General features: G+C 41.7%; 1 protein-coding gene and 1 pseudogene across 1 annotated transcript in view; both read left to right on the forward strand.

Annotated features, from left to right (window-relative positions):
* Positions 1-2458: 2458 nt before the first annotated feature.
* LOC124271740 (cholinesterase 1-like) overlaps positions 2459-12911 on the forward strand; it is a 65956-nt gene continuing 55503 nt past the window's right edge. The window contains exon 1 of the mRNA XM_046706907.1: positions 2459-2482. The gene's annotated coding sequence lies outside the window, so the exon portion shown is untranslated. The remainder of the gene's footprint in view (positions 2483-12911) is intronic.
* Positions 3525-6648, forward strand: LOC124271719 (annotated as a pseudogene).

Genomic DNA, 12911 nt, shown 5'->3' on the forward strand with positions numbered 1-12911 from the left:
TCTCAAGACAATCTCGGATTCGTCGAGACATACTTTTCGTCAAATGTCCAATGTAAACTTGGTTCATTCTATCCCATTCTTCCTGCAGCTCTTCGTCAAGTTCATTAAGAGTGGTGGGTGGTTGTTTACTCCGTCTAAGGATATCCCAGGTTATGTTCTCCTCCTGGAGGTTATGTTCTCCTCCTGGAGCTTATTTTCTCCTCCTGGAGGTTGTGTTCTCCTCCTGGAGGATGTGTCCTCCTCCTGGATGTTATGTTCTCCTCCTGGAGGATGTGTTCTCTTCCTGGAGGATATGTTCTTCTCCTGGAGATTATATTCTCATCCTGAAGGATGTGTTCTCCTACTGGAGGATATGTTCTCCTCCTGGAGGATATGTTCTCCTCCTGAAGGGTATGTTCTCCTCCTGGAGGTTATGTTCTCCTCCTGGAGGATATGTTCTCCTCCTGGAGGATGTGTTCTCCTCCTGGAGGTTATTTTCTCCTCCTGGAGGTTGTGTTCTCCTCCTGGAGGTTATGTTCTCCTCCTATAGGTTATGTTCTCCTCCTGGAGGATATGTTCTCCTCCTGGGGTTATGTTCTCCTCCTGGAGGATGTGTTCTCCTCCTGGAGGTTATTTTCTCCTCCTGGAGGTTGTGTTCTCCTCCTGGAGGTTATGTTCTCCTCCTATAGGTTATGTTCTCCTCCTGGAGGATATGTTCTCCTCCTGGGGGTTATGGTCTCCTCCTGGGGGCTATGTTCTCCTCCTGGAGGATTTGTTCTTCTCCTGGAGCTTATTTTCTCCTCCTGGAGGTTGTGTTCTCCTCCTGGAGGTTGTGTTCTCCTCCTGGATGTTATGTTCTCCTCCTGGAGGATGTGTTCTCTTCCTGGAGGATATGTTCTTCTCCTGGAGATTATATTCTCATCCTGAAGGATGTGTTCTCCTACTGAAAGATATGTTATCCTACTGGAGGTACTCCGTAACAACTACGATGTATCTCAGTAATGTGACGTACGCTAATCGTAGGATAACATGCGGAGGTTATTTATCACTGAAATGTGCAACACACTGACTCGTTTCACTGTATGTTTCAAAATCTACCCCAACCGCTTGCAAGAAATTCATAAGACATTTTCAATGGAATAATCAATTTTCTAACCCCATATACAATCACGCAACCTCGTTTCCAGTCACTCCCAAATGAAAATATTCCCTAATTTTTTAACAGTACATATAACATATAAATCAGAGGTAACTGAGTTAATATGACCAAGGTTGTTGAGCGGAGCTGCACCTTGACTTCAGGTGGAGAATCTGCAAGTCATCCAGCAAGGCCGCCCGCCTGATTACAGTATGTGTAGACTAGACTCAGGGGGACTTTGGCCATGCAGTCAATAGTGTTTGGAGGGGGATAGAATGACATGATTTTAACCATGTTATCAAGCCAGACAGATACTTTAAGTCGTTTGCTACAACACATATGGATCCAGAAGCATTTCTTAGTGACCCAACAAAAAAGTAATAGATATAGTCGTCCATAAAACCCCATGCACTCATTTGTTCGTGATATATATCGTAGTGATTACTAAACAGCGGGTGAGTGGTTCATTGAGCGAGTGGTTGAGTGATCGGATGATTGGTTGAGTGAGTGGTTGAGTGGTCGAGCGGTTGAGTGGGTGAGTGAGTGAGTGACTTTGGGTTATAAAGTTGAAAGTAATATACTGTTATAGAACACTCACTCACGTATGCACGCATTGACTCACTCACTCTAAAACCATTCAGTTCTCAATTGAACAGACATTCTGAACTCACCTATACCTTGTCAAAGACAGATATCTTATGAACGCACCACTATTTGGCTTTATCACCACGCCTAAACACAACGCATCGGGTGCACGTGCGCAACGCAGTAGCTCCATACACGTGCATGGGGTGTCATTTTTATATTTTGACGGTTTTCAAAGTTATCGAAAAATCATTTTCACAATCATTTTGCATCACATTTTTCTAGCCGTTTTGGTTCTTTTTGGTTTGAAAATGAAAATCATATACATGCAAATTTCACGTCATACCTAAATCATCTTTCAAGAGCGATAACTGTACAAACAACTATGGTCATAAGAAAGTGCAAGTGGTGAACAGTCTCAAAACAGTCATTATTATAATATCAACATTCACTGACTCACATATATCTCCCAATTTTTTCAATCGTAAAATATAAATGAGGTTGCCCTACTTCTCTTGAGGAGCATATATCTGAGATTTTGCATGTCACGCTAACCAGGTCATATCACTGGTGTAACAGCGTCTGTGTGTACACCCCAGTACAGTGTCCACAGTACAACTATAGAGTCAGGTACAAGGTGAGTGTGTGATGATCAATGACATTCTGTTTTCCATCAAATACCATTCACGTATACTGTTGTCGAACTATAGGTAATGTAACAGCGTCTATGTGTACACCCCAGTACAGTGTCCACAGTACAGCTGTAGAGTCAGGTACAAGGTGAGTGTCTAATGAAAAATGGTATTGTTGTCCTTCAAATACCGTTGACGTTTATATACTTGTCGAAATATAGGTAATGGCTAGCAGTGTTGTTACTCCAACAATTTATCTTTGAGGATTCAGTATGGATATACCTGCATACAAGAAGGATTGTATAATACTTACTCATACCCGGAGACATTCATGTTGTTTACAAGCGATTGTTCTTTTTAAAGTGGCAGTTACACCTTCATGATTCTACTAGTAGACCTGTGTATTACTTACTCTTACCCGGAGACATTCATGTTGTTTACAAGCGATTGTTCTTTTTAAAGTGGCAGTTACACCTTCATGATTCTTGTCAATTTCATTGTGTAGTTTGTCTAATCAATATAAATACTTTCGGATGCGCCTCTGTTCAGTCAGAAACACAGGGGTACCGTTAAGGAATAGATTGTAATGTGACTGTGAACCGTATTCAGTTTACCTAAGAATGAAAATTAATGGCAGATTAATCCACAGACGAGGCCATAAAATTCACCAACCGTTTGACAATCTTGACCGCTGTGTCTCTTTTACATACAATGAAGTCATGTCTACCACGTCACCATACTTAACTTTTCAAATTGTATGTCTGTGTATTTCCTGTTCCACCATCACCGTTACAGTTCTTCAATGTAATTACAATGCCAGTACGAAATATAATGGCAGAGGTGACAACAAAGTCAATGATAAATAATACTCCCACATCAGCAACAGTGCTCAAGCTTCCAAAACAGACTTATACTAAATATCCGGGGTGAAAAGATGATGTTCACAGAATGATGGACACCGCTGTCCTCACGTGACAATCTCAACATTGTTTTCCTGCTTTACACAGCCATATTACACGTACACAGACATATTGTTCTACTGATTTACACAGCAATATAACACGAACCATCTTGGTTATTAGTGTCACATTTCATGTGTAAAGAAACTGTGATTAACTAGGAACATGAACTGAAAAGGATCAAACGTTCAACTGTAAATCGTATTTTACAATTCAATATCTTCTTTCAGAATGTGGACAGGAATGAGACTTGCATTTGCGACGCTTGTTACGTTATTGCTGGTGTTGCCTACTGTGAAAACAAAGGAAGTGTCAACTCTGAATGGCCCACTTCTAGGACAACGTCTGTCAGTGTTGGGCAAGTCTCTTGACGTATTCTATGGAATTCCATATGCCAAGCCTCCTGTAGGTGATCTCCGCTTCAAATACCCTCAGCCTTCAGAGTCATGGGGACCGGAAGTTAGAGATGCACAAAACCCGACGCCATCTTGCTTCCAACCAAAAAAATGCTCATGGCACTGATGAAAGTTACAAACAGATGCCCGATGATTACAGTGAAGACTGCCTTCACCTTACAGTGTGGGCGCCATCAGCCAATGCTGGCAATCTGGCAGTCATGGTCTGGATCCACGGCGGAGCTTTTTTATATTGGATCTACAAGACTGCCACTGTATGAAGGAAAATACATTGCAGCAGAGAATGACGTCATCGTTGTTTCAATGAATTACAGATTGGGGCCTCTAGGGTTCAGTTACCTTGGTCCAGATACCATCCCTGGAAATATGGGCTTGGTGGATCAAAGATTAGCCTTACAGTGGGTGAAAGACAATATTGCCAACTTTGGTGGAGATCCAACCCGAGTCACCATATTTGGAGAAAGTGCTGGTGGTGCAAGTGTAGGTCTACACCTGGCATCACCTTTGTCACGTGACCTGTTCGACAGAGCAATCACACAGAGTGGGACCCTCCTCTGCCCGTGGGCTTACACTTTTCCCAACACAGCAAAACAGAAACTGAAGAGATTTGCCAATCTCCTTGAATGCCCTTCATCTTCAACTGATACAGAGATATATGAGTGCTTGAAGACAGCAGATGCACAAACTATGGCAGACCTTCAGCTAGGTTTGTTCGATGAAGGAATTCCATTTCGTCCAGTTGTGGATGGGAACTTCCTCCCCCGATGACCCCAAAACTCTTCTGTCCACTGGCTCCATCAAGCAGACCAGTGTATTGCATGGTTTTACAAAGAACGAGATGACTCTGTTTTCTGCACTGACATTGAAGCAGATGAGAAAAGTATCTGCATTACCGGAAACATTGATTTTAAGTCGCACAGAATATGAAAGTCTTAAGTTTAGCATTGGAAATGTGGACGGAATCGAAGAACCTCTTCGCCTCTTTTATGAAAGTCAGAAAGCCCCCCCCTGAAAGAAAAAGACTATTTTGATGTCGTGACTCGAGCGAGTACGGATAAGGCAATGAAGTGTCCTCATCTTGAGTTTGACAGATTGTACTCTCCTGCCAACCCTACCTACGTGTACAGTTTTAATCACCGACTATCAGTTAGTCCGTTTCCACAGTGGATAGGAGCAGCCCACTGGTACGAGCTTGACTTTGTATTTGGTTGGGTCCTGGAAAAGTCTCTGGGATGTACAGAGGAGGAGATGGAACTCAGCAGAACCATCATGACGTACTGGACCAACTTTGCCAAGTCAGGGTGAGTGAGTGAGTGGTACATATGACTTATTGAGTCAATGATCGCCCTCAAACTTTTAAGACCTCTTAATCCTGAAAGAACAGCACAAAACACAAAGGAAACAACTTCTATCATTTTCATGTGTACAATGTCCAGAGACCATTTATGTTGTCCACTGGCGTTTTCAAAATGTGTCAAAAAACCTATTTCACCCTCTCCAATTAACATGATACCAAACCCGTGGAGATCCGGTTTAGAATTGGTCTTCAGCAACTCATGTTTGTCGTAAGAGGAGACTAACGGGATCGGTTGGTCAGGCACGATAACAAAGTTGAAACATGTCATTGCATACCACTGCATAGCTCCATGTTCATGCTATTGATCACTGGATTATCTGGACCAGGTTCGATTAATTACAGATCGCCACCATATAGATGGAATAGTGCAGGGCCTCTTATATTAAACAACAAATGAACCAAACAAACAAATAAACAAAACATCCTAGAACTCTTTTATTTACAGGAACCCGAACACTCCTGTCCCCGTCAAGGTGAACTGGCCAGCCTCTGACAACACTGATCTCTCCTACATGGCTCTTGACGTGGGCAGCAAATTAGCAGCAGGACACGGGGTAGTCCACCACGAATGTGTCTTCATCAACAAGATTGTCCCCATGATTTCTAAAGGTGATGTTCATGATGGATAGTTAAATGGGAATGGTCGGGACCGACAGGTATTTCGAGTTATGCATAATATTCGAGACGCCGGCATTCGACTCATCGGGATTTGACTGTAGTTGAATGGTTTCAGATGTGAATAGTTTCTCAAGTGATTATGATACTTATGTATACCAATACGTCCATACTGATCCACGGATACTGATTGGTTCGTGTCAACATGTTCATGCCCATATGTTAATGCTGATACCATCATGTTGATATGTTCGTAATGTTACCTTTAAACGGCTACGTTCATGCGGACATGTTCCTGCCCATATGTGTAGTCATCTCAGTGTTGAGCCTTGTTTCATGAAAGAAGTTTTACCCCCAACTCACTCAACTTTTCACTATAACCATCGCTGGAAGACGTATGAGTTAATACAAAAGGCACCTTTGTTTGTAACCAGATGGCAACAGCCCCTCCCCATGTCACGCCTGGTTTATCGTTGTGGATATTACACTGGACTGTAGCACGGCAAATAATGAGTCCATTTAATGCTTTTCAGACCCCCCTGAAGGGCAGGAATACTGCACGAGAGGATGAAAGGACAGCATCACAATAATCAGACCTTGAGGAACATACAGTCGAGCACCGTTGTGTCGAACTCTAGATATAATTTCATGGTCCCAACAAACAAAATTACCCTTTTAACTCGACATTGGCAAGGAACTCGATATTCACCTTCTTTTCATAGGCAAGTATCCCACTGAACGGACGTTGTTTCCACACATTTACACACGGTGCGGCATGAATCAAAGGGATGCGGTAGTGTAAACTAATTAGGGCTAATTGAGTTGAAGGTGTCACTTGTTTGTTATCTAATTAGGATTAATTAGGAAGGAATTAATTGGGAAGTACTCACTGATACGACTAAACACTACTGATAACGGATTATAGTTTCGAATCAAAACATACTAAGGAATCAACTGAGGGTTTTGTGTAATCGCAGTTGAGAATGTCGGTTGCGTTCACAAGATTTGTCGTGTATCGAGAGTGGTTATCTACTATCGCCTTCATGCCACCACCAAATGCCCGTCAGTCTAAAGATTTAGATCCAACTTTTGTATGATTCAAGAGGTGTACCTTGTGTGCCGTAACATTGCGATCCCTGTGAGTAAAAATGTATATACAAATATATATACATAAAATCTACTTTTTCTTTTCTTTCTTTCATAGTGATAGGTGATGATATGCCCTGGTCGGATGTCTCGAAGTTCGGATAACTCGATATTCTTTCTTGGTCCCGTGAATATCGAGACAACGGTGCTCGACTGTATACAGCGGGTGGCCATATTATAACGTACAAACACGGCGGACCGATTGTTTACACGGGAATTAAGAGTGTCATAACTCGTCAAATATAAACAGTCTTACCTCAATATTTTGTGATGTGTCCCTTGTTCCTTATTATTTTCAACATCCACCTTGGAATCGATGAATATACATTTCTGATGAAATCGAGGGCAATATTTTCCAAGTTGCCCCGCACTTCGTGTTCCAAGTAGGCAGCCGACTGAATGTTTCTTCGGCGTCCCTGAAGTCTATTCTTCAGGTAGAGCCAACAGTTCTCAATAATATTTGCGTCTAGACTCTGTGCAGGCCGCAACATTCCATTAATGTAATTTTGTCGCTTGTAATCCTGAACGACATGGGCCCGATGTACAGGGGCGTTTTCATATTGGAAGATGTACCGGTTTCCCGGCAAATGTCTGGCTATAACGGGCCAAAACATATCATCGAGGATTTCTGTGTATTTCTGAGCATTTATGTTGCCATTAACAACACAAAAGGTACCAACGCCATGCCAGGTGATACAACCCCACACCATCAATCTGACGCGTGGCTGTCGTCCCGGACAAAGACATTGCGGGAGGAATTCTTCATCGGGCTGTCTCCAAACAAAAACGCGATTGTTTTCCCCAATGATAATTTTACACTCGTCAGGGAAGATCACTCGATTCCAGTAATGATTCACTGTACGATATCGTTGCCCCCTTGCCTAGGCCAAACGATTTCTGACATTATAGTCACGAATTCAGATTTTCTTTCTAACAACACGTCTATGAAATATATTTTCATATAATCGTCTCCTTACAGTCCTCACCGATACACGTGGTAGCCCAATTGTTGTTCAAATTCTCAGTTATTCACCCAAAGGTGAAATCCTATTGTGTCTGACCAACCTCAAAAGTTGTCGATTGTCCCAAAGAGTCAGTTCCCTCATACGGCCTGTTCTGAGAGCATTTTCGTCGATTAAACCGCTTTACCACCGAATATACGCTGCTTCGGGGCATTCCAAAGAATTTTGCAATGTTAGAACATTTTCAATTACTTTTTTTACAATTAATTTCTTAAGTGACTCCGACAAATTAGCCGATTTCCCCATTGTTACCGGAAATAGCTAGAATATGTAGCAGACAACAAGTGGATTAAAAAAAAAGTCACGTGACAGACACGTGACATCATGGTCGATCATATGACAAGATATTACTGTATGTCATTATCATTATTGAAGCCTCTTTAAACTGTACTGAGGAAGCAAAGTCACAGACATAGAATGCCACTCTGCATGGATGTTGTGACGTCTTTTACACTGCTAAGTCATCCGTGTCTACAGCCACTACCTCTACCACTCCCAAACATACCTCCCAAGGACGCCATGGTATAAATAGTCCAAGTACATTTTATTATTCCTCACGGCTCCACGTCAGGACGTCAATTTGTACCCGTGCCTACATTATATACTCAGAAAAGTCAACATGTCAATCAACTGCTCTGAAAGTCACTTGGTACAATAGTTAACAACTCTGGTAAGTCAAATGACATCACATTTACCACACCCTATATACCTATCAATATATCAATAATCTAATTATAGTTTGTTATTCCTCACAGTTTCATGTCAGGAAGTCCGATAGTGCCTAACGCATACACTCAGGGAAGTCAAGTGTCTGCTCGGACAAGTCACTTGGTACATGTGTTATCCAGCAAGTCAACTACCGTAGACATTATATACTCAGAGAAGTCAACTGGTGTGTGAACTATCTGCTCGGACAAGTCACTTGGTACTTGTGTTATCCAGCAAGTCAACTACCGTAGACATTATATACTCAGAGAAGTCAACTGGTATGTAAACTATCTGCTCGGACAAGTCACTTGGTACATGTGTTATCCAGCAAGTCAACTACCGTAGACATTATGTACTCAGAGAAGTCAACTGGTATGTAAACTATCTGCTCGGACAAGTCACTTGGTACTTGTGTTATCCAGCAAGTCAACTACCGTAGACATTATACACTCAGAGAAGTCAACTGGTATGTAAACTATCTGCTCGGACAAGTCACTTGGTACATGTGTTATCCAGCAAGTCAACTACCGTAGACATTATATACTCAGAGAAGTCAACTGGTATGTAAACTATCTGCTCGGACAAGTCACTTGGTACTTGTGTTATCCAGCAAGTCAACTACCGTAGACATTATATACTCAGAGAAGTCAACTGGTATGTAAACTATCTGCTCGGACAAGTCACTTGGTACATGTGTTATCCAGCAAGTCAACTACCGTAGACATTATATACTCAGAGAAGTCAACTGGTATGTAAACTATCTGCTCGGACAAGTCACTTGGTACTTGTGTTATCAAGCAAGTCAACTACCGTAGACATTATATACTCAGAGAAGTCAACTGGTATGTAAACTATCTGCTCGGACAAGTCACTTGGTACTTGTGTTATCCAGCAACTCAACTACCGTAGACATTATATACTCAGAGAAGTCAACTGGTATGTAAACTATCTGCTCGGACAAGTCACTTGGTACTTGTGTTATCCAGCAAGTCAACTACCGTAGACATTATATACTCAGAGAAGTCAACTGGTATGTAAACTATCTGCTCGGACAAGTCACTTGGTACTTGTGTTATCAAGCAAGTCAACTACCGTAGACATTATATACTCAGAGAAGTCAACTGGTATGTAAACTGTCTGCTCGGACAAGTCACTTGGTACTTGTGTTATCCAGCAAGTCAACTACCGTAGACATTATATACTCAGAGAAGTCAACTGGTATGTAAACTATCTGCTCGGACAAGTCACTTGGTACTTGTGTTATCCAGCAAGTCAACTACCGTAGACATTATATACTCAGAGAAGTCAACTGGTATGTAAACTATCTGCTCGGACAAGTCACTTGGTACTTGTGTTATCCAGCAAGTCAACTACCGTAGACATTATATATTTAGAGATATTATACATTTAACTGGCATAAACCATTTACTCAGACAAGTCAACAATGGTACATGCGGTACAGACACAGATTAATCGGGTGGTACATGTTCACTGTGTTTGCCTTTTCTTCATGGATATATGAACTGGCATACCCAATACCTACGCTCACTGATCATCTGGTATATTTGTATCTAGTCAGACAGGTCAACTAGTATAAACGCTGTCTTAATGGACTAGTGAACAGCTACATACCTTACTGTGAAACCAACTACATCATACATTATTCACTGGCACAAATCAATCGGTACATGTGTAATCTCTTCTGGCAAGTCAACACACCGCCTCCATCAGTAGAGCCTGCTACTACAACATCCACAATATCAGCCAAGTCCGCCACTACCTCGATACTGACACCTGTAAACTCCTAATGGACTGTCTTGTCACGTGTATACTCGACTACTGTAAGTCACGATATGCCAACCTCTCCACTAGATCACTCCAGAAACTAATAAAGAATAATGCAAAGAATCACCACAATTCACACCAGTGCTACAGTCTCTACGCTGGCTCCCCATCTCTGCAAGAATTACCTTCAAAATCCTCATTCTGACTCATGACTGCCTCTACAACGATAACTTTCCCGACTATCTCAAACATCTCCTCTCCGATCCTCCTCTGACTCTCTCCTCACCCAACACAGATCTCCAAACCAACTGTCTGACCGAGTCTTCTCCTTTGCCAGCCCTGAACTGTGGAACTCTCTTCCAAAGAAAATCAGGAACACTTCATTGAAAGAAACTTTAAATCTTTGCTTAAGACCCATCTGTTCACTGCTGCCTTTCTGTAAAGTTATATGAACTATTTCCTTCCCCAATATTGTCACAGCGCCGCTGGGCATCACTACGATGGATATTAGGCGTTATATAAATACATTATTATTATTTGTCAATAACGGCATGAAAAAACATATGGTCAACATTCTTTATAGATATTGTGACGCCTTCTCTACTGAACAGCCACCAATCACAATCACGCATATATACCCATCAATAACGGCATGGAATAAACACAAGGTCCGCATTCTGTTCTTCCCTGTTGCATGTTAAGTCTATTCTAGCATATCAATGGATATGTAATGTCCACTGAATCGTATGCCAGTTGCGTAGATTGATGCTCATGCCGTTGATCACTGGATTGCCTGGTCCAGAAAGGTCCATTGGGTGGTAGTACTCTGTACTACCTTCAAGAACTCTAAATATAGCGCACGTCTATATACAGTCAATGTCAGTCTAACCGCTGACTCTCTGCTCTGCAGTGCTATACCCTTGGAACATTGTTACACAATGGACATCACTGCCACTCAACACCATGAAGCCAAAGCTTCAGGTCCTTTTCTACAACTAGCATATGGACCGAAAGGGAACTCCAAGTGATGTAATCCAAAATATGAACAACAATAGTTGGCCATAGCATAATATTCAATACAAATAAGGTATGTTCAATAAACAGGTGTCACAGATATTGATAGTTTATATCATTAATAAGATCAGTAGCTTAAACAGTGTAAGATGTGGTCAAAGCGTCCTGCTGTCCATCAGGACATTTTGCATGAAAAGTCAAAATAATTAATATTACGTGAATCAGCCTCTATTCTCAAGGCAATCCCTGATTCGACGGTGTACTCATCACCAAACGTCCAGTGTTAACTTGGTTCAAGCCATCCAAATTCTTCCTGCATGGCAGCGCCATGTTCGTTAAGAATGGCCGTCGGTTGATATCCAAGACATGGATAGAGTGCTGATCATTGTAAGGTGGTTATGCTCTCCTACGAGCCATTTACGATGGTCATTGAGGTATGCTCTCCTGGAGGTACTCTGTAACAATACGAGCGATTTGCGCTCATTTTGTTATGTCATCCTGGAGGTAAGCACAAACTTACGCTTTTTGTAATAATATATGTCACGCAAACCAGGTGATCTTATCAGATAACACCCGTTTAGCAGCATGTTCAGGTGTACACCCTACAGCAGTGTTCAGAGTACAGCTGTAGAGTCAGGTACAAGGTGAGTGGGTGTTGAAATATTACATTCTGTTTTAACATTGACGTATACCATTGTCCGAATTATAGCTAATGACTGACAGTGATATTCCTCTTGGCCAAAGCAGTTTATCGTTTGAGGATTGAGGCTCTATATAAATACAAACAAATAGGAAAGTCTGCCACCTACCTCTTCCACATGCGACTCTTGCTCAGACGTACTACAGTCAAGATTACACCATTCAATGCCTCAGGGGCACATTGATTCATTGCCATAGCCATGTATCAGGGTTTGATTTGGGTCATTACAATGTGAGAAATACTGTAAATAACAGGCGCAAATATTTCAGGCACTTGTACTCAGTGTGTGTGTGTGTGTGTGTGTGTGTGTGTGTGTGTGTGTGTGTGTGTGTGAGAGAGTGAGAGATGTGTGTTGTGTGTGTGAGAGAGAGAGAGAGAGAGAGAGATAGAGAGAGAGAGAGAGAGAGATGGTCGTCAGTTTGTTATTCTTACTCAAATGTTCTCTCTCAGGTTTTGACATTCGAGGCCCTTGATAGCTTTCAAAAAACGTAAAACGCATAAAAGAAATGTCCAGACTAGACACGTCAGTGACATTAATGATGTCTATTTTTTGTCTTGATTCCAAGTTAACCCACAAATCTGTACGCGATGGAATTTATGGTAAGACAACCAAAAACAAAACAAAGATATATCAATGTGTTATATATGTTAAGTTTGGAATTGTGTTGAACTAGGCTTCCAAATAAATACTGCAATGGATGTACACAATAGAGTGGCAGTACGATGGATATATATCACGGCAGACATAGCAGTAAAGTCAGTGATAAATAACATTACCTCATCAGCAACAGTGGACAAGTTTACAAAATACACGCTTCCTGATTAGCCAGGGTGAAACGATGATGTGCACAGAAT

Source organism: Haliotis rubra, unplaced genomic scaffold (genome assembly GCF_003918875.1).
Source record: "Haliotis rubra isolate DU_JTF1 unplaced genomic scaffold, ASM391887v1 Scf163, whole genome shotgun sequence".
NCBI lineage: Eukaryota > Metazoa > Mollusca > Gastropoda > Lepetellida > Haliotidae > Haliotis > Haliotis rubra.